Source organism: Andrographis paniculata, unplaced genomic scaffold, assembly GCF_009805555.1.
Source record: "Andrographis paniculata isolate CXL003 unplaced genomic scaffold, ASM980555v1 Contig98END, whole genome shotgun sequence".
Classification (NCBI taxonomy): domain Eukaryota; kingdom Viridiplantae; phylum Streptophyta; class Magnoliopsida; order Lamiales; family Acanthaceae; genus Andrographis; species Andrographis paniculata.
In genome coordinates this window covers 3092982-3115243 of record NW_026137637.1, presented here as the reverse complement: position 1 = coordinate 3115243, position 22262 = coordinate 3092982, and the positions used below count along the sequence as shown (strand labels likewise).

Below are 22262 nucleotides of genomic sequence, written 5' to 3'. Positions count from 1 at the left end.
AACTTCTTTCGGAAACAATATAACCCATCACATAAATAAAGTATTGTGTGTGAGAGAGTGAGAGAAGAAGCATGTATGTAGAAAAACAGAAGTATTGTATTTGTACTTACTAAGTATTGAGGAGACGAGTCCTTGTTTTGTTAATATACTTAGCCTTTGTGCGCACAAACAAGACAGGACTGGGTCCTGTCTTGGCTGCTCTCGTCCACAGTCTTCATGAAATAACTATGCCTCTACATCCAAGAAAATATTCAGCGACAGCAGAGAAACCGGATAGCTTCAAGAAAACATTAGTGTTCACTTCTACTTATGGATAAAAAACAGAGAAACAGACAGACCGTCGGGTGTCTGCAGTTAGCTCTAGATGACAGGCGGTTGCGAGTAAGTTTCTTTGCTTTATCACAAGGATCACTGTCCTTTCACCCGCATCATTTTCCCGGTACACAGATTTAGCAAAATCAGATCAACCATCCGTCGAAAAATAAAATTTTAAAAATCATAAGAAACATATACGAACTACAATCCATCATTTATTGTTTCTGCTGTGAAGAAAATAATATATAGTGAGAGAGAGAGTGAGAGAGGGAGCATGTATGAAGAAAACAAAAGTATTGTACTTGTACTTACTACATATCGAGGAGAGGAGTCTTTGTTATGTTAAAGTGGACACATTGGGATATCATCCTTAGGCTTGGTGTCCACAAACAAGATGGGACTGCTGCTGTCTTGGCTGCTCTCATTTCATGAAATAACTTTACCTGTCCGACAGTCCATCCAAGAAAAAATTTTCAGAGACAGAGGAGGAAGAAACATTAGTGTTTGTTTCGACTAAAGGATAAAAAACAGAGAAAGAGACAGACCATCGGGTGCCTGCAGTCAGTTCCCATCAGGATTCCCTGCTTTATCGCAACAATTCAGCTGCAGCATTCATAAGAAAAACAAAATTTTAAAATTCATAAGAAAATAAACAAAAAAGCTTCTTTCGCATTCTATTTCTTCCAGAAAATTAGCCAAACAATTCGCAAACAAAAATGACACAATCAACTGAATTTGTTTCTTCAAAAACAATTTCACTCAAGCCGTACCTTAATACTTCCGGGAGCATTCTCAACCTCTGAGGCCTAAGGATTGGATCAAGTCTGTGGTTTTTGGCTGGTGGATGATCTTTTCAAACATGTCTTTTGTCATTCCGTGCTTGACCATCGCCTCAAGAATCTTGTCCTCAATCTCCGGCATCGGCTGCTTTGAGATAGCTTTCTCATTTGAAGAAGAGCAAAACACTAATTCGGATAGCCGCTCTTTCTCAGCTTGCCGGCAATATTTGTCCGCCTCAGTCGTGCCAGCAGTCATAAGATGGTAGGTATGGACAAACTTGTTTTGCCCAATCCTATAAGCTCGACAGATTGCCTGCTGCTGGACAGAAGGATTCCAGAGAACGTCCAGAAGAATGACCCTGGAAGCCCCAACCAGACTAATGCCCTCAGAGCAGCACTTCGTCGACGCCAGCATGATCTTCGAATCATTTTCTGGATTGTTGAATGCGTTGATCACATTCTGGCGTTGCTTCTTCTCTAGCTTTCCTTCCAGCCTCAGAATTTCCTTCCCGGCATTCCACTGGAAGGTCGAGGTCTGATGCTCTTCGATCAGGTCCAAGGGCGGAAGGTACTGGCTAAAGATGAGTACTTTTTCCTTCAGTGTCATACTAAGGCGGACAAACTCGATGATGAATTTTGTTTTGACTCCTTCGTTGGGATTGAGCTTTGATGCCTCGGCTGCTTGCATATCAATTCCATCAGTTGGCACTTGCGACTTGCATCGTTGGATAAGGCACGGATGAACAGATACCAAAGAAAATCCAAAATCTGAACTCTTAATTGTTTTCCTTAGTCGTTCCCTTTCCAACCAGTCGATCAGATTCTTTTGCAATCCAGTCGATTTCAAGACGACAACACAGTCTCTTAATCCGGGAAGACTCTTTTGCATGATAGAGCCTTTGTGCACATGCACAAACGGCGATATTGAGACTTTAAGCCAATACGGCATATCTTCTCCATCCCCGCCACTTTTGCAAATCCGTGTAGCTTTCGGGCTTCGGGCATCCTTCAGTTTGAGCTGTTTGAAGCTCTTCATTGACCGGTAGGCCATGAAAGTTCAATTTGAGTATCGAATAAAAGAATCGGAATGCATATTTAGTGAAGAAATTGTTCATAAAAGGCATTCAATGTCTAATTGTGCGAACTAATTGAATCATTGAGCTCATTTTATAAACTTTGTTAATCTATTAGCACCTTATCGTCAAAAGAAATGTGTCTTTCGTCGTGTCTGTGGACTCTGCCAGTGCTCAATGAACCAGCCCTTCCGTCGTCCATATTGGTCATTGACGGAGATGGCAATTCCCTTCTCTTATCCATTGATTGATGATTATTCTACATAAAAGTATAGAGGGGTTAAACATAGTGAAATGCTTAAAAAGAAAAAAAGACACCATGCATATTACTAGCAATAAATCCGCACTCCTTAGCTGCCGTGAAAAAGTTAAATGGACATTTGGATCTTTAATTTCCTTTAGACTGCGTTCAATATGTTAGAGTGCCAGAATTTACCCATTACTTGTTGCTTCTGACAACATGATGATACACATGAAAACTTATTCAAGAAACTTATCGGCTCCGATCCCAAAAAAGTATACTACATACCAAAGGACAAACATCCAACTATAAGCGTTTATGTTATATAATATGTAAGAAAGATGAAGTCCTTCCAAAGCAAAATAACATTTCATAAGTGAAAAGAATATGTAAATGTCTAGTATGTATATATATCACGTAGGACAGATAGAGTTCCTCCGGCAGAAGAATCTAATTATATATTTATATTACTATATCACATTTATAAAAAACATGTATAATAGTAATAATAATAATAATAGTAATACTTCAATAATAAAGCAAGATATATCAGAATGTAAGGACACATATTACAACATTCACTTTGAACCTTTAAAAAAACAAATTCTTCAATTACACTATTTCAAGAAATAATAAATAAAAATAAATATAAAATACAAACAGGCCTAGTTGTTCATCTATCAAATAATCAAGTAGTTTGTTATGTTTAACAAAATATGTAACTATATAAAATCAAAATGTAAATACCAACAACCTTTTCTCTTTCTATATAAGCAAGCTCCCTCCAAAAATATAGCCCCAATGTTGGGAGATAATAGAGTATTAGTAAATTTAATACTTAGCAATGGCAAAAGCTTCAAAATCACTTATGTCTTTTGATGAAATAATAAGATTTTTTTCGTATATTTTTTTTTATTATTATATTCTTACACACGGGACATTTATGTGAAAATTTAAGATAACGAAGCATATCCCAATTACTTACATATCCAAAACATTGTTGTGAAAAATTAATGAACATGTGTAATTGAACCTTTACACTTTACTATGAATCTAAGTTAACAAATGTTTATACTACATCAAATAATAAAATACTATCAAACTATGTAATATTTGATCAAACATTTGTTGAAACATTGAGTAGGTGTTGGAAAAAGAAAACAAAATATGAAAGTTAAGTGAGACATAACTCCAACCAACACAATAAAAATCTACTCAATGCATAAGATTAAGATCAAAGAGATACTTATGTAGCTAAAAATTATTTTCTTTTAAAACAATATATTTCTAGAGTGAAAAATAAGCGCAAAGAGGTCAACATAACACAATCTGCAAAAGTAAAATTTTCACTTGATGACATCAATAAAAACAATTAAATAAACTTGACAACAAGCTACCAGACAATCCATGATTGGATTTGATAGGAACTGTAATAAAAATAAATTAGTGCATTTAAATAACTAACAAGGCAAACCTATGTCAAGATAACCCCGCCGTTGAACCAAGCGCGACTAAGAAAGACGTTGCGATCGTATCCGGGGAATCAATCAATCAATAGTGTAAGTATCGTAATGGTAAAAATCAAATTTGATGATTGTTTTAGAAATAAATTTAGTTATGTTGATCGAAGGGTGAAACTTAACTTCCAAAACATCACATATTGAAAAATAATAATAAAAAAATAACATTGACGAAAATCAATAATAATATTAGGTAAAGGAAGATGGGTTTTTCGTTTTTTTTATATGTGCAAAAAAGTAAATAAATAAGCATTTCATTTCTTGAAACACAAGTTTTAATTCTGAAAATCTAAGAGATAAAGAAAGAAGATCACATATGTATACCTTCTTAGATTACCCAAATCAAACACAAATAAACAAGAAGAGCACGATGCCGCCAAATATGTGCAAGAAATTGAGTTAGAAAACATTGATGAATAAATTTATCATTCATTCAGCTAAAGCAAAAAAAAAAAAGGAGACAAAGCTCGAAAAAGTACATCCATGATCATTTTCAGAAATAAACTTGATCTAAAAAATAAAAGTTGGAGGACTATAGTAATTCATTTTCTAAAATAAATAAATAAATTACAAAAATGTAACCCCATGCAGGAAATTAGCCTATATCATGTCATTACTTTGGATTTGTCTAAGACACATTCATGGCTAAACATTAGCTCCAGGAAAAAATTGTGTATAAATAGGCTTTGTAATTTCTTTTTTAATCATCAATCAAAAATCTTTCAGCACCGGCTGCAAACTTTCCTTTGACAAATTGTTGATTTGAAGGAGGGCTCCTGAAAGGTATTCTGGTGAGAATAAGAGGGTGGAAGGGAGAGGGGCTAAGACGAATAAAGTGTTTCGAATTTTTTCCGAAACATGACCAAAACCGAAATTGGGTCATAATCAATGAATTTGGTGGGGTTTGAGCTGGAGATCAAAGTTTTTGGAGGTGAAAAAAGTGTTTGGAGGGGAAGGTAAGGGTTAAGAAATGACTTGCTGGTTTCGCCTGCTTAGGAAGGATGCTCAGGTTCAGGTTCAGGTTCCTCTTCGATTTTACCTATGTTTGATTGGTCTTGTCGATGAAATTTGCGTTTCTGTTTGGTTTTTCGATCGGGTGTGCCCTGCTGTGCAGACAATAGGAAGCCAAAGTCGAATGCAAGTAAAAGAGGTAACTGATATTGCAGCGGAATCTTCTCCAGGTGTTTCTCGTTTTTGTTTTTGCTATTTTTGTTTGTACTAGTGTTTAGCATTTCAGTCTGCATGAATATATTAGTATTTGTGGCAGTCATGCTTTGCTATTTCTCGTTTTAGTATTTGCTAATATATTCTTAATCATGTAATATTGATGTGAAGAATTAATGATCATGTGAAAATTGAATATTTACACTAGAGTACCTCAAACGGTTATAGAAACATTGAGTAGGTGTTGAAAAAACAATGTAAAGGTTAAGTCCGTCATAACTTCACACTATATGATAATTACATAAATGCAACATGTCAAAATTAAGTGCTCACTTGCTGAAGTCAATAAGGCTAGTAGACAAAGATCGTATGCAACATATAATGATCAATTGCCTTTGTTGAGTCTATTTGATGAGAACTTCAATAACAATAAATGTGTGCATTTAAAAAACTCACCGAAATGGTACCAGGTGCGACAAACGGAAGACAATCGAATCAGTGTAGGGGATCAATCAATAGCGCGAGGAATGTAAGAACAATCTCAATTGGTAGATAATTCAAGAAATCTGCCATTGTAATATTATATAGATTGCAAAAGTAGTCAACGTCAACATCTTGTAAGAAAGATTGAAGTGACTATTGGATAATTTGGAATAAAATTTCTGAGAATATAGTAGCATGACATATAAATAAAAGAGATACAAAACATTGATAAAAGGCTGCGATACAGACAATAACGGGGCCTATAAGTGTAAATAGATGTTATTGAAATGAATGGCCAAATTTCATACCACAAGGGACCTGTATTGAGAGAAAACCCTTGTTGTGTTTGTGGAAATTACTGATCTTTACCCCTTTGTATGTTACGGTCAATAAAAATATTAGAAATCTTATTATGTTGTCGCTGAAACTAGTAAAGTGCCTATAGGCTATAAGTTTTGTATATATCTAAACAATAGTAATTTTACAGTTTATTTTAATATTCGTGGCAGTCATGCTTTGCCACATTTTTCAGTATTTTCTAATTCTATTCTAAATCATGTAACATTCATGTGAAGAATTAGTGATCATGCGAAAATCGAATATTTACACTAGAGTTTGTCAATGGTAATAGAAACATTGAGTAGGTAATGAAAAAATAAATGTAAAGCTTCACACTGTATGATAATTACATAAATGCAACATGTCAAAATTAATTTCTCACTTGCTGAAATCAATAAGGCTAGCATACAAGAAGATCGTATGCAACGTATAATGATCAATTGCCTTTGTATTGTCTTTATTTTTTTAAGAACTTCAATAAAAATAAATGTGTGCATTTAAATAACTCACCAAAATGGTACAAGGTGCCACTAACGGAAGATATTCAAATCAGTCTAGGCGATCAGTCAATAGCGAAAGGATTGTAAGAACGATCTCCATTGGTAGGTAATTCAAAAAATCACTAGTTGTAATATTATATGCATTGCAAAAGCAGTCAAACGTCAACATCTTGTAAAAAAGATTGAAATGACTATTGGATAATATAATCTTGAATAAAAGTTCTAAGAATGCAGTAGCATGACATATAAAAAAAAAAAAAATACAAACCTTTGATAAAAGGCAGGGATACAAACAATATGGGGCCTATAAGTGTAAATAGATGTTATTGAAATGAGCACCCAAATTTCATACCACAAGGGACTTGTTTTGAGAAAAAAAAAAAAAAAGCCCTTATTTTGTTAATGAAAATTACTAATCTTTATTATATTTACCCCTTTGTATGTTACAGTCAAAATCAAAATGAAGGAACTTTAAAAGAAATAGAATATAAAATGAAGTATAAGAGGAAGAATTTTCATTCACCAAGTGAAACCCTAGTTATAGTTTGTGAAAATCTAAAACTCAAAGAAATGGATACAAATCTGTAGTGTTTGCTTAAATTAATCAAATCAAACGAGAAGAACAAGGGCGACCAAGAATTTGCAAGAAATTAAGCTACAAAGCAAAGATTTTTTAATCATTCTTTCCGATTCAGAGAAATAGAGATAGATGTAGCTTGATAAAAGTGGCTCCAAAACAATTTGAAAGGTCGATGGATACACAGAAACACATACACACCTCTGAGCTCTGTTCGTGAAATTCAGGTGGATTCGGGGAAATTTCGCTAGGGAGAGAAGGAGAGGGAGAGTGAGAAGAAGAGGGAGAGACTTCCGACAAGAAAATGCGACTGAGTTTTTGGGATTTGGAGAGGGAGAGAAGATGACGAAAAAGAGAAAATCGGGATTAATGGTATATTCTTGAGGTGTTTTCTGCTTGGGTTTTGTTTGAAATTTTTTATTTTTATTTTTTATTTAAGCCCATTAATATTATTGTAATGAACACCTTTTTTGGTCATTCCAAATATGATGAACAGTGGGACCCTAAGCTAATCGTTGGATATGTAAAGTAAAGTATGTGATGCATTCAATTTACCATAATTAATTGCATTTAACTCCTTGATAACAGTCGCAATCAGTCCAAACCAAATAACTGTAAATGAAGAGAACCAGAAAAAATCAATACCTCTAAAGCAATCTATGATGATCTTAATTGCACAAATGACAAGCCAGAAGAAATAAATAACTCTAAACCAATTTATGATGATCTTAATTGCACAAATACTATAAATCTGTAATTTAAAAATAAATTACAATATTATAAAGACACGCTTTGAGAGATTTGGCAAAAAAAAATACATTCATAGGTAAAAGTATTAAAGGTTCCACCGATCAAATGCATATTCTAAATATAGTATGTTCCTATGAAATAAACGAACAATTAACCAAGTTGATCAAGAATCCAATTGTCTTCAATGTGACATATCACAAAAAAGAAATGAACAACGCAATAGTCACAAAATAATTAAGAATACTACAACAAGAATAAACATAACTAGAAGGAATGAGATAGAACATAATACATGATTAACATCTTCTATTTTTATGGTGGCACTTTTATGGACCTTCGTCTCCATTTCTCGGAATCCTAATACATGATTAACATCTTCTATTTTTATGGTGGCACTTTTATGGACCTTCGTCTCCATTTCTCGGAATCCTAATACATGATTAACATCTTCTATTTTTAGCATAATTTGTTGCAGATTTTTTATTGCCCTTGTTTCTTCTTGTTTGATTTGATTAATTAATCTAAGCAAGTACTACAAATCTGTGTCCGTTTCTTTGATTTCTAGGTTCCCCAAACTAAAACTAGGGTTTCTGTAGATGACATCTTTTTTTTTATTTGTTTAAACTCTTTCTCCTCTACTTTATATTATTTCCTCAAAAAAAAGTTCCTTGTGGTACGATATTTGGCCATTCTTTTAAACATGTGACATCTATTTACACTTATAGTTCGATTATTGTCTGAATGGCAGCACTTTGTCATTGTTTTCGATCTCTTTTACTTATATGTCATGCTGTCATGCTATAGATTTCTTAGAATTTTTAGTTTCAAATTATCCAATAGTTATTTCAATCTATCTTACAAGATTTTGACGTTGACTACTTTTGCAGTGAATATAATATTACAATGGCAGACTTTCTAGATTATCTACCAATGGAGATCATTATTACAATCCTTACCCTATTGATTGATCCCGTGGCCATGATCCGAATGTCAGCCGTTACTCGTACATGGTACCATTTTGGTGAGTAATTTAAATGCACACATTCATTGTTATTGAAGTTCCTGTCAAATAGACTCAACAAAGACACTTGATCATTATATGTTACATACGATCTTCTTGTCGGGTAGCTGGGGATCAAGATTTTTTTATTGATTTCATCAACCAAGCACTTAATTTTGACATGTATGTATGTAATTATCATGTAGGATGAAGTAATGACCAACTTAACCTTTAAATTGTTTATTATTATTATTATTATTTTTTTATGAACATCTACTCAATGTTTCTACAACCTTTTGATCAAATATTACATATGTTTAGTAATATATTATTATTTGATGTATTCCAATCTAAATATTCGATTATCACGTGATTATTAATTCTTGACATGAATGTTACACAATTAACAATAATACTCAAATAAACTATATATAACACAATCAGAATTACTGTTGTTTATCAAAGCCCGCTGCCTCTATGTAGTGCCTACCACACGTGATTCGTCTAGCGCGACTTGCCTTGTCGGGCCAATTTTGTAGGCTTTTATGTTCGGCCGGGGGTTTACCCAAAGCGCACCCGAGGTAGTGGCTGCATGTTCTCATGTTATTATAATAATAATAATAATAATAATAGTAATAATAATAATAATAATAATATTGTTTAGATATATCAAGAATTTATTGCTTATAGGCACTTTACTAGTTTCATAGACAATATGATAACATTTCTGATATTTAAAAGCGTCACAACAATTGATATGGTTACTTTGTTGAACAATCTACTGTCCTATGCAATGCACATAGAGGTGTGTTTGTGAGGGGCATTGGATTTTGGTTTACGATTTGAATATTTATAAATTTAATTTAAATAATTATATGACATGATATGAATAGATATTGATATAGTGTTTTGAATATAAATTTGATTTTTAGAAGAATATATAAAATATGAATTTTGAGGAATAGTAAACTTTTGTAAAGTTTGTCAAAAAGCACACCCTAATTGCAATTTACGGCCGTTAGATACAACATACTAAATTTTTGTTTTCATTATTTATTTTATCTTTACTTTCAAGTCTATTGCTGAATTTTTATTTTTATTATTATTATATTCAAGCAGAATGAAATGTGTAAACACTTAATATACGCAGCTTATCATTATGTTAGCTAGGAAAATTACTCTTATCCATTTTTACACACGTTGTGTTTTGTTTTTTCAGTTGTCCAAAATGCAATTGCAAAAACAGCTTGTCTAAGGAGAGCTCCAATGCTCAAGAATACAAACTACTGCGACCCAATTATGAACCAGAAGAAGAAGCACCATCTTCAAAGATTCAATGATCTTCGGAAGGAACACAAACTGTACTCAAGCCTCCTTGCTTTTTGTAGAAAGCAAGTATGATTAATCCAAAGAATTGCATTGGTTTGTCATCGGAGCTTCTTCTACAAGCCATTATATAGGAAAGAGCATCATTCATGCACTCCTCCCAAACAAAATGTATTGGTCGAGCAAAGGGCACACCGACGCTAATGTGTCTGAGACCATACTTTTCAAACTCAATGGCGGAGTTTGCATTGTATCAGACATTCAAATCCAGCCTTCTCCTGGTATTCTATACTTTCCAGTGTCTCGACACATTTATGTTCATCCTATTTTATGTTGGGAATCCTAACTGAGTTCTTCTATCCTATTTGCATTCCCTTTCAGGACATTATGGTAATAGACAATATATATTCTCTGCTATGTCACTCCAATTCAGCATGGGGCATAGTACGTTGCCAAAATATCAAACACACCAGGACATTAACTTGCCGGGGGATATAAAGGATGACCACGTCGTCTGGGGTTATACATCGCCTCAATTCCCCATGGAACAGGTTATGCACTAGCAGTTGTCCTAATTCCAAATGATTTTTGGTTGAAAATAATAACTTACATTTGCTCTAATATGAATTGCATATGGCCAGAGTCTCCTCAAGCAAACATTTACACTGCCTGAACCAGTTCTATGTGTGGGAGGGTTTCTGAAGATCGAACTCTTGGGGATGGTGCAAAGAGACCCAAGGAATAGTTTATACTATCATTGGTACTTAAACAACCTTTGCCTTTGTAATACTGCATGTAAATGTGCACAGAGAACAATAGAGATCAATCTTATTCAACCCAAAAAATTTGGGCATCACTTACCACTATATATTGGTTAATTGTTGCAGCCTGCATCGGGTGAGCATCCGCGGCCAGTCCCTCGAACCGGCCTTCGACATAGAGACAGTTGAAAGGGGCAGACTAATACTTAGGCACCAACCTTCAGCAGTTATTGATGTTTTGAGGCAGATTCCCCTTCCCTCCACGGCTGTCATCAGCCTCAAATTTTTTATTGTTGGCCTCAAATTCGTTCAAAAATCAAGCAGCAACCAATTAAAAGCACAACAAAAAACGAAAAGCAGATAAACACAACACCAACATAGATTTTTCAAAGGACAGTTCATGAACAGATCAAAGAATACAGGCACACTCTACGAGATCAAATATAAAAGACATGAAATTGATAACCCAGTTCGGTCATAAAAGACCTACATCTGGGGGATTCCAACCCAGGCACGACTTAGCTAAATCGAAAACAAGTTAAGCTTACACATAGCTGTGTTCATCTCCCTCAAGAATTGCTAACACCATTCAGCAAGATTATCTATCCAACTAAATTGGGCCTTCAGCAAGATTATCTATCTTTTCAAGAAATCACAATACAACACTAGGTTGTTACAACATATTGCCTTTTTTCTCCCTGGACGGGACCAGCCATATCTTTAATATGGGCCTGGAAAAATAAAAAATAAATCGCATTTGGGCCTTCTTGGATTTTGGACCTGGACTCTGGAATCCAATCAGCCGTCCACTTTCCTGGTACAAAGATTTAGAAATATCAAACCAGCCATCAATAAAAAAAACAAAATTTTAAAATTCATAAGAAACCTGGATGAACTACAATCCACGTTTTATTTCTTTCATGGAAAAAAAATGAAAAAAATTGAAACTTCTTTCGGAAACAATATAACCCATCACAGGAATAATATATAGTGTGAGAGAGAGAGATGAAGCATGTATATAGAAAAAGAGAAGTGTTGTACTTGTACTTACTACATATTGAGGACAGGAGTCCTTGTTTTGTTTATGTTGAAACATTGGGATATCATCCTTAGGCTTTGTGTCATCAAACAAGATGGGACCGCGGCTTTCTTGGCTGCTCACGTCCACCATCTTAATGAAATAACCATGCCTGTCGGACAGTCCATCCAATAAAATATTCAGCGACGGAGGAGGAAGGGAATAACTTCAGAAAATATTACAGTTCATTTCTACTTAAGGACAAGAAACAGCGCACCTTCGGTTGCCAGCAAATTTCCCTGCTTTATCGCAACGATCACTTTCTTTTCAGCCGCAGCACTTTCCTGGTACACAGATTTAACAATGTCAAACCAGCCATCCGTCGAAAAGCAAAATTTAGAACTCATAAGAAACCTATATGAACTACAATCCACCATTTTTTGTTTCTGCCGTTGAAAAAAATTTAAAAATTCAAAACTTCTTTCGGAAACAATATAACCCATCACATAAATAATGTATTGTGTGAGAGAGAGTGAGAGAGGAAGCATGTATGTAGAAAAACAGAAGTATTGTATTTGTACTTACTAAGTATTGAGGAGACGAGTCCTTGTTTTGTTAATATACTTAGCCTTTGTGCGCACAAACAAGATAGGACTGGGTGCTGTCTGGCTGCTCTCGTCCACAGTCTTCATGAAATAACTATGCCTCTACATCCAAGAAAATATTCAGCGACAGCAGAGAAACCGGATAGCTTCAAGAAAACATTAGTGTTCACTTCTACTTACGGATAAAAAACAGAGAAACAGACAGACCGTCGGGTGTCTGCAGTTAGCTCTAGATGACAGGCGGTTGCCAGTAAGTTTCTTTGCTTTATCACAAGGATCACTGTCCTTTCACCCGCATCACTTTCCCGGTACACAGATTTAGCAAAATTAGACCAACCATCCGTCGAAAAATAAAATTTTAAAAATATAAGAAACCTATACGAACTACAATCCATCATTTATTGTTTCTGCTGTGAAGAAAATAATATATAGTGAGAGAGAGAGAGTGAGACAGGGAGCATGTATGAAGAAAACAAAAATATTGTACTTGTACTTACTACATATCGAGGAGAGGAGTCTTTGTTATGTTAAAGTGGACACATTGGGATATCATCCTTAGGCTTGGTGTCCACAAACAAGATGGGACTGCTGTTGTCTTGGCTGCTCTCATTTCATGAAATAACTATACCTGTCCGACAGTCCATCCAAGAAAAAATTTTCAGAGACAGAGGAGGAAGAAACATTAGTCTTTTGTCATTCCGTGCTTGACCATCGCCTCAAGAATCTTGTCCTCAATCTCCGGCATCGGCTGCTTTGAGATAGCTTTCTCATTTGAAGAAGAGCAAAACACTAATTCGGATAGCCGCTCTTTCTCAGCTTGCCGGCAATATTTGTCCGCCTCAGTCGTGCCAGCAGTCATAAGATGGTAGGTATGAACAAACTTGTTTTGCCCAATCCTATAAGCTTCACAGATTGCCTGCTGCTGGACAGAAGGATTCTAGAGAACGTCCAGAAGAATGACCCTGGAAGCCCCAACCAGACTAATGCCTTCAGAGCAGCACTTCGTCGACGCCAGCATGATCTTCGAATCATTTTCTGGATCGTTGAATGCGTTGATCACATTCTGGCGTTGCCCTCAGAGCAGCTCTTTCTCTAGCCTTGCATATCAATTCCATCAGTTGGCACTTGCGACTTGCATCGTTGGATAAGGCCCGGATGAACAGATACCAAAGAAAATCCAAAATCTTAACTCTTAATTGTTTTCCTTAGTCGTTCCCTTTCCAACCAGTCGATCAGATTCTTTTGCAATCCAGTCGATTTCAAGAGGACGACACATTCTCTTAATCCGGGAAGACTCTTTTGCAGGATAGAGCCTTTGTGCACATGCACAAACGGCGACATTGAGACTTTAAGCCTCTCCACTGCATGGTTGATGGATTCCAGAAGCAAAGCATGCCTAGATCTCCGGCATTTCCTATCTGAATGCAGAATCTCAGTGAATGTCGGGTCCTGCATAGCTGCTTCTGCAACTGTAGGCCTTACGATGTTCAATGAGTTGAACAGCTCTCTAAAGTTGTTCTCGAAAAGAATCCCAGACAATATAACACGCTTTTCGGTCTTGAGCTGGACCAGTGAAGTCCAATTTTACTTTGTGTGGAGTATGGCCTTCATCAAGAATCACCAGTCCAGGCATCTCAAGAAGTATTGACCTCAGAATTTCGAAGTTCTTTTCAACACCCGACCTCTGCCCCTCTTCGCCTGCATCTGCTTCCACGTTTTTCTGCGCCGTCAGTTTCTCAAACAGACTGTAGCTAATCCCCAAAAGGCCTCCCCCTCTCTTCCATGAATATATCTTTACAATCCGGATTGCCTCCATGTCCCTCCATCTGATACTCGTTCCTTGAAGGAGATGATCAGCAGCCGCGATCTCGTCACCGATAATTGTAAGATTGTTCAGGTTGTGGAAATTAAACCCGGAATTCCACTTACTGAACTCCCCTTCCCAGTTCTGAAGCAATCCAGCCGGGGCGATGATCATCGGCAGACTGTTTAGATACATCTTTAGATATGTCTCGAGGAATACGATCATGAGTCGTGTCTTTCCTGTCCCTGGGGCATGAGAAATGATGCATCCGCCCACTCCAGCTATATTTGAGTTCTTTAAATCGGCAATATCGGTACTGCCTGCCTAGTTCCTCCAGAGGAACTCAAATCCTTCTTGCTGGTGTTCGTACATACTTTCCCGCACACCAGCCTTGATGCTCCACACTGAGCCGCTAGTCCAGCTGCTTATATCCGCTGCATCAGCTTCTGGGAGATTAACGGCGCTAAGATCCAGACCCTTCCCTTTCTCCTGCTTCTTCTTTCCGGAAGCATTACGAGCTTTGATCGCCTGCGATAGAAAGAAGAAGAAGTGGTATGAATAAGGGTAGCTGCACAAATTTTAAATCAACCTAAAATTGCACTGACCTACATTCAGATAACAAATTAGTATAGAATTAGGGATGGTGGATAATTAATTAAAAGGAACAATTTTGATGTTCCCCATAGTCCGATGGTTTTCTGATTTCAGTTATTTAAGGAAGAAATTGATATATACTTACCTATGGAGGAATTACATCCTTCGGTTGAATCGCCACATGCTGACAGTAGATACAAAACCATCCTCGATCGTCTTCGAATATCAATTCATGCAGCCCTCGAGCACACCTGCGCTCCTGAGTTTCTTCGTCCTCCTCATCGTCTACTCCAAGAACCTGCAGGCCATGAATTGATCATTAGTGATCATTTCACTTTCTGAATAATTATAATAATAGTGCCGATTTAGTTCTCAATCCATGTCAAATCAGTTCTTGTCTATTGTTTGAATATTGAATTATTCTACACAAGTGCTGGAAATGGTTTACTTACCTCACGGCTGGCAGTTGTTCGTATTTCCTCAACAGCACAACTAAAGTTGTACTCTTCAAACAAGTCTTCCATCTCCTCCGCCCGCTCAGCTTGTCTCTGTCCCTCTTCTGTGAGTGGCACGACATCGTCCTCAAACCGAAACTTCTTTGGAAGAGGAGGGTAGCCTTCAGCTGCTTCTGCCGCCCCACTCCCTTCTCCAGTATGCATTGATCGAGACGGTTGTCCGAGAATAGATTCCCTCAGGATTTTGGAGATGTCAAATCTTTTAGGCTTCAGCTTCTTCGCTTTAGCCCCCGTCATAAACTTCGTCATCTCCTTAAGCGAATACGGCATATCTTCTCCATCCCCGCCACTTTTGCAAATCCGTGTAGATTTCGGGCTCCGGGCATCCTTCAGTTTGAGCTGTTTGAAGCTCTTCATCGACCGGAAGGCCATGAAAGTTCAATTTGAGTATCGAATAAAAGATTCGGAATGCATATTTAGTGAGGAAATTGTTCAGAAAAGGCATTCAATATCTACTTGTGCGTACTAATTGAATCATTGAGCTCATTTTATAAACTTTGTTAATCTATTAGCACCTTATTGTCAAAAGAAATGTGTCTTTCGTCATGTCTTTGGACTCTGCCAGTGCTCAATGAACCAGCCCTTCCGTCGTCCATATTGGTCATTGACGGAGATGGCAATTCCCTTCTCTTATCCATTGATTGATGATTATTCTACATAAAAATATAGAGGGGTTAAATATAGTGAAATGCTTAAAAAGAAAAAAAGAAAAAAAAGACACCATGCATGTTACTAGCAATAAATCCGCACTCCTTAGATGCCGTGAAAAAATTAAATGGACATTTGGATCTTTAATTTCCTTTAGATTGCGTTCAATATCTTAGAGTGTCAGAATTTACCCATTACTTGTTGCTTCTGACAACATGAAGATACACATGAAAACTTATTCAAAAAACTTATCGGCTCCGATCCCAAAATAGTATACTACATACCAAAGGACAAACATCCAACTATAAGCGTGTATGTTATATAATATGTAAGAAAGATGAAGTCCTTCCAAAGCAAAATAACATTTCATAAGTGAAAAGAACATGTAAATGTCTAGTGTGTATATATATCACGTAGGACAGATAGAGTTCCTCCGGCAGAAGAATCTAATTATATATTTATATTACTATATGACATTTATAAAAAATATGTATAATAATAATAATAATAATAATAGTAATACTTCAATAATAGAAAGCAAGATATATCAGAATGTAAGGACATATATAACAACATTCACTTTGAACCTTTAAAAGAACAAATGCTTCATTTACACTATTTCAAGAAATTATAAATAAAAATAAATATAAAATACAAACAGCCCTAGTTGTTCATCTATCAAATAATCAAGTACTTTGTTATGTTTAACAAAATATGTAACTATATAAAATCAAAATGTAAATACCAACAACCTTCTCTCTTTCTATATAAGCAAGCTCCCTCAAAAAATATAGCCGCAATGTTGGGAGATAATAGAGTATTAGTAAATTTAATACTTAGCAATGGCAAAAGCTTCAAAATCACTTATGTCTTTTGATGAAAAAATAAGATTTTTTTTCCTATGTTTTTTTTTATTATATTCTTACACACGGGACATTTATGTGAATATTTAAGATAATGAAGCATATCCCAATTACTTACATATCCAAAACATGGTTATGAAAAATTAATGAACATGTGTAATTGAAACTTTATACTTTTCTAAGAATCTAAGTTAACAAATGTTTATACTACATCAAATAATAAAATACTATCAAACTATGTAATATTTGATCAAACATTTGTTGAAACATTGAGTAGGTGTTGGAAAAAGAAAACAAATATGAAAGTTAAGTGAGTCATAACTCCAACCAATACAATAAAAATCTACTCAATGCATAAGATTAAGATCAGGGAGATACTTATGTAGCTAAAAATTATTTTCTTTTAAAACAATATATTCCTAGAGTAAAAAATAAGCGCAAAGAGGTCAACATAACACAATGTGCAAAAATAAATTTAGTTATGTTGATCGAAGGGTGAAACTTAACTTCCAAAACATCACATATTGAAAAATAATAATAAAAAAATAACATTAATGAAAATCGAAGAACTTTGAAAAGAAAGAGAATATAATATTAGGTAAAGGAAGATGGGTTTTTCTTTTTATATATTTATATATATAAAAGTAAATAAATAAGCATTTCATTTCTTGAAACACAAGTTTTAATTCTGAAAATCTAAGAGATTAAAGAAAGAAGATCACATATGTATACCTGCTTAGATCACCCAAATAAAAAACAAATCAAACAAGAAGAGCACGATGCCGCCAAATATCTGCAAGAAATTGAGATAGAAAACATCGATGAATAAATTAATCATTCATTCAGCTAAAGAAAAAAAAAAGGAGACGAAGTTCGAAAAAGTACATCCATGATCATGTTGAGAAATAAACTTGATCTAAAAAATAAAAGTTGGAGGACTATAGAAATTCATTTTCTAAAATAAATAAATAAATTACAAAAATGTAAGAACAATCACAAGTGGTAGATAATCCAAGAAATCTGCCATTGTAATATCATATAGATTGCAAAAGTAATCAACGTCAACATCTTGTAAGAAAGATTGAAGTGACTATTGGATAATCTGGAATAAAATTTCTGAGAATGTAGTAGCATGACATATAAATATAAGAGATACAAAACATTGATAAAAGGCTGCGATACAGACAATAACAGGGCCTATAAGTGTAAATAGATGTTATTGAAATGCATGGCCAAATTTCATACCACAAGGGACCTGTTTTGAGAGAAAACCCTTGTTGTGTTCGCAGAAATTACTGATCTTTACCCCTTCGTATGTTACGGTCAATAAAAATATTAGAAATCTTATTATGTTGTCGCTGAAACTAGTAAAGTGCCTATAGGCTATAAATTTTGTATATATCTAAACAATAGTAATTTTACCGTTCATTTTAATATTCGTGGCAGTCATGCTTTGCCATTTGTTTCAGTATTTTCTAATTCTATTCTAAATCATGTAACATTCATGTGAAGAATTAGTGATCATGCGAAAATCGAATATTTACACTAGAGTTTGTCAATGGTAATAGAAACATTGAGTAGGTGTTGCAAAAATAAATGTAAAGGTTAAGTAGGTCATAACTTCACACTGTATGATAATTACATAAATGCAACATGTCAAAATTAATTTCTTACTTGCTGAAATCAATAAGGCTAGCATACAAGAAGATCGTATGTAACATATAATGATCAATTGCCTTTGTTTTGTCTTTTTTCTTTTAAGAACTTCAATAAAAATAAATGTGTGCACTTAAATAACTCACCAAAATGGTACAAGGTGCCACTAACGGAAGATATTCGAATCAGTCTAGGCGATCAGTCAATAGCGAAAGGATTGTAAGAACGATCTCCGTTGGTAGGTAATTCAAAAAATCGGCCGTTGTAATATTATATGCATTGCAAAAGCAGTCAAACGTCAACATCTTGTAAAAAAGATTGAAATGGCCATTGGATAATATAATCTGGAATAAAAGTTCTAAGAATGCAGTAGCATGACATATAAAAAAAAAAAATACAAACCTCTCATAAAAGGTTGGGATACAAACAATAAGGGGGCCTATAAGTGTAAATAGATGTTATTGAAATAAACGCCCAAATTTCATACCACAAGGGACTTGTTTTGAGAAAAAAAAAAAAAAAAAATCCTTCTAATCTTTATTATATTTACCCCTTTGTATGTTACAGTCAAAATCAAAATGAAGGAACTTTAAAAGAAATAAAAAATAAAATGAAGTACAAGAGGAAGAGTTTTCTTTCAAAAAAAAGTAAAATAAAATAAAAATAAAAAATTCACCAAGTGAAACCCTAGTTATAGTTTGTGGAAATCTAAAACTCAAAGAAATGGATACAAATCTGTAGTGTTTGCTTAAATTAATCAAATCAAACAAGAAGAACAAGGGCGACCAAGAATTTGCAAGAAATTAAGCTACAAAGCAAAGATTTTTTAATCATTCTTTCCGATTCAGAGTAATAGAGATGTAGCTCGATAAAAGTGGCTCCAAAACAACTTGAAAGGTCGATGGATACACAGAAACACATACACACCTCTGAGCTCTGTTCGTGAAATTCAGGTGGATTCGGGGAAATTTCGCTAGGGAGAGAAGGAGAGGGAGAGTGAGAAGAAGAGGGAGAGACTTCCGACAAGAAAATGCGACTGAGTTTTTGGGATTTGGAGAGGGAGAGAAGATGACGAAAAAGAGAAAATCGGGATTAATGGTATATTCTTGAGGTGTTTTCTGCTTGGGTTTTGTTTGAAATTTTTTATTTTTATTTTTTGTTTAAGCCCATTAATATTATTGTAGTGAACACCTTTTTTGGTCATTCCAAATATGATGAATAGTGGGACCCTAAGCTAATCGTTGGATATCTAAAGTAAAGTATGTGATGCATTTGATTTACCATAATTAATTGCATTTAACTCCTTGATAACAGTCGCAATCAGTCCAAACCAAATAACTGTAAATGAAGAGAACCAGAAAAAATCAATAACTGTAAATGAAGAGAACCAGAAAAAATCAATACCTCTAAAGCAATCTATGAAGATCTTAATCGCACAAATGACAAGCCAGAAGAAATAAATAACTCTAAACCAATTTATGATGATCTTAATTGCACAAATACTATAAATCTGTAATTTAAAAATAAGTTACAATATTATAAAGACATGCTGCCTTGAGAGGTTTGGCAAAAAAAACAATACATTAACAGGTAAAAGTGTTAAAAGTTTCACTGATCAAATGCATATTCTAAATATAGTATATTCCTATGAAATAAACGAACAATTAACCAAGTTGATCAAGAATCCAATTGTCTTCAATGTGACATATCACCAAAAAGAAATGAACAACGCAATAGTCACAAAATAATTAAGAATACTACAACAAGAATAAACATAACTAGAATGAACGAGATAGAACATAATTTGTGACTAGCAACAAACCCATCAAACAAATCTAAAAAGCAATAAAAACATGCAACATCCCATATTTTTATTCCTTGTGTGCTAATACGCCAATCAACAATTAAGAGACATGACAATAGAAATAAACAAACAAATTTGAGAAGAACCAAACAAATTTATTCTCTTGCACGTCGATGTTAGCCTGGCAACAGCAGACTATAATTGGCAGCTACCGCATCTCTGCATCTTTACACCCTTGTAGATTTTCACCCTTGATTGGGCTTAATTTGAAGCCGAATAACATAATTGCATTGTGAATATATATATATATATATATATAAAGTATCTCCAAGGTTGCAAGTGCATTAATAACCTTAATTCAGTCAAACACAATAAGAAAACCAACCTCGGTGTGTCACATAGTTTGTGGTGCAAAAGGGTGAGTTGATTTCTTGAGATGAAAATTCATGGGACTTATTTGATCAAGATTTTCCATACTTTCTATTGTGAAGATTATAAAAAAAAACTTATGGTCTTTAGAAACCTTACTCAACAAATGAGATATTAGAGTTCCGACCGGATGAGAGAAACTGAACCTAATGTCGCCTACACTCGACTAGATAGATACTTTATTGGTGTTAGTACTACGGTATGAGGATTAACTTCCTATGCAATTTGCGAGTCATTACTCTGCCTGGACCTATTGGATTGGAGGAGGGTTTCTCACTATTGCAAAGAGACTCAATGAACATCTCATACTATTATTAGTAAAATAATATTTACTACAATTTTGAGTCTTCCATACTTTCCTTCCTAGTAAACTGATTTTTAAGATTTCATCAAATTTTAATTCGATTATAATACACAATGGAAAATAAATTTAAGAAATAACAAAAACAATATAGACTTTTAAATTGCCAAAAGCAAAACAATGGTTTTATTTTCTTCTCTTCTTCTTATTCTTAATTTAGAAATAAATATACAACAGATAACAAACAATAAGTTTCTTTTTTTGTTCGTTTTGTTTTTGTTTTTTGTTTTTTTTTTTTAAGAATTAGAGCAAAACATCGTCAATATCAAATTTAGACATATCATATCATTGTAATAATGTAAATGGGCTTTAAAACTAATTATAAATAAATCCAAAGTAGAAAACACCTGAAAATTTAATATTTCCTACTAATACCATTGTCATCCAAATTCCTAATTTTCTCTTTCGGTCAACTAATCTCGCTCTCTCTCTCTCCAAATCTCCAAATCGCAGCTTCTCGTTCGACTGTCAGAAGTCTCTCTCTCCCTCTCCCTCACCTCTTCCTTCAGCAGGCATAAGGTATGTATTTATATGTTTTTTCGTATCTAATTACCTTCTAAGTTGTTATGGTGGCACTTTTATGGAGCTTCGTCTCCATTTCTCTGAATCCGAATACATTATTAACATCTTTCATTTTTAGCATAATTTGTTGCAGATTTTTTATGGCCCTTGTTTCTTCTTGTTTGATTTGATTAATTAATCTAAGCAAGTACCACAATCTGTGTCCGTTTCTTTGATTTCTAGATTCCCCAAACTAAAACTAGGGTTTGCGCAAATGACATATTTTTTTATTTTTTATTTTTTTGTTTTATTAGTTTAAACTCTTTTTCCTCTACTTTATATCATTCACTAAAAAAAAAAAAAAGTCCCTTGTGGAATGAAATCTGGCCATTCTTTTAAACATCTGACATCTATTTACACTTATAGTTCCGTTATTTATATGTTTTTTCGTATCTAATTACCTTCCAAGTTGTTATGGTGGCACTTTTATGGAGCTTCGCCTCCATTTCTCGGAATCCTAATACATGATTAACATCTTTTATTTTTAGCATAATTTGTTGCAGATTTTTTATTGCCCTTGTTTCTTCTTGTTTGATTTGATTAATTAATCTAAGCAAGTACTACAGATCTGTGTCC

General features: G+C 34.5%; 1 long non-coding RNA gene and 1 pseudogene across 1 annotated transcript; both read right to left on the bottom strand.

Moving 5' to 3' along the window:
* Window positions 1-1107: 1107 nt before the first annotated feature.
* On the bottom strand, window positions 1108-15601 carry LOC127243791 (SNF2 domain-containing protein CLASSY 3-like; annotated as a pseudogene).
* LOC127243714 (uncharacterized) lies at window positions 15599-17669 on the bottom strand. Its single transcript, XR_007837022.1, has 3 exons — window positions 17608-17669; window positions 15880-16017; window positions 15599-15715 (listed from the first exon to the last, which is right to left on the bottom strand). It is a non-coding gene; the product is annotated as an uncharacterized LOC127243714 (long non-coding RNA).
* Between the last annotated feature and the right edge of the window lie 4593 nt (window positions 17670-22262).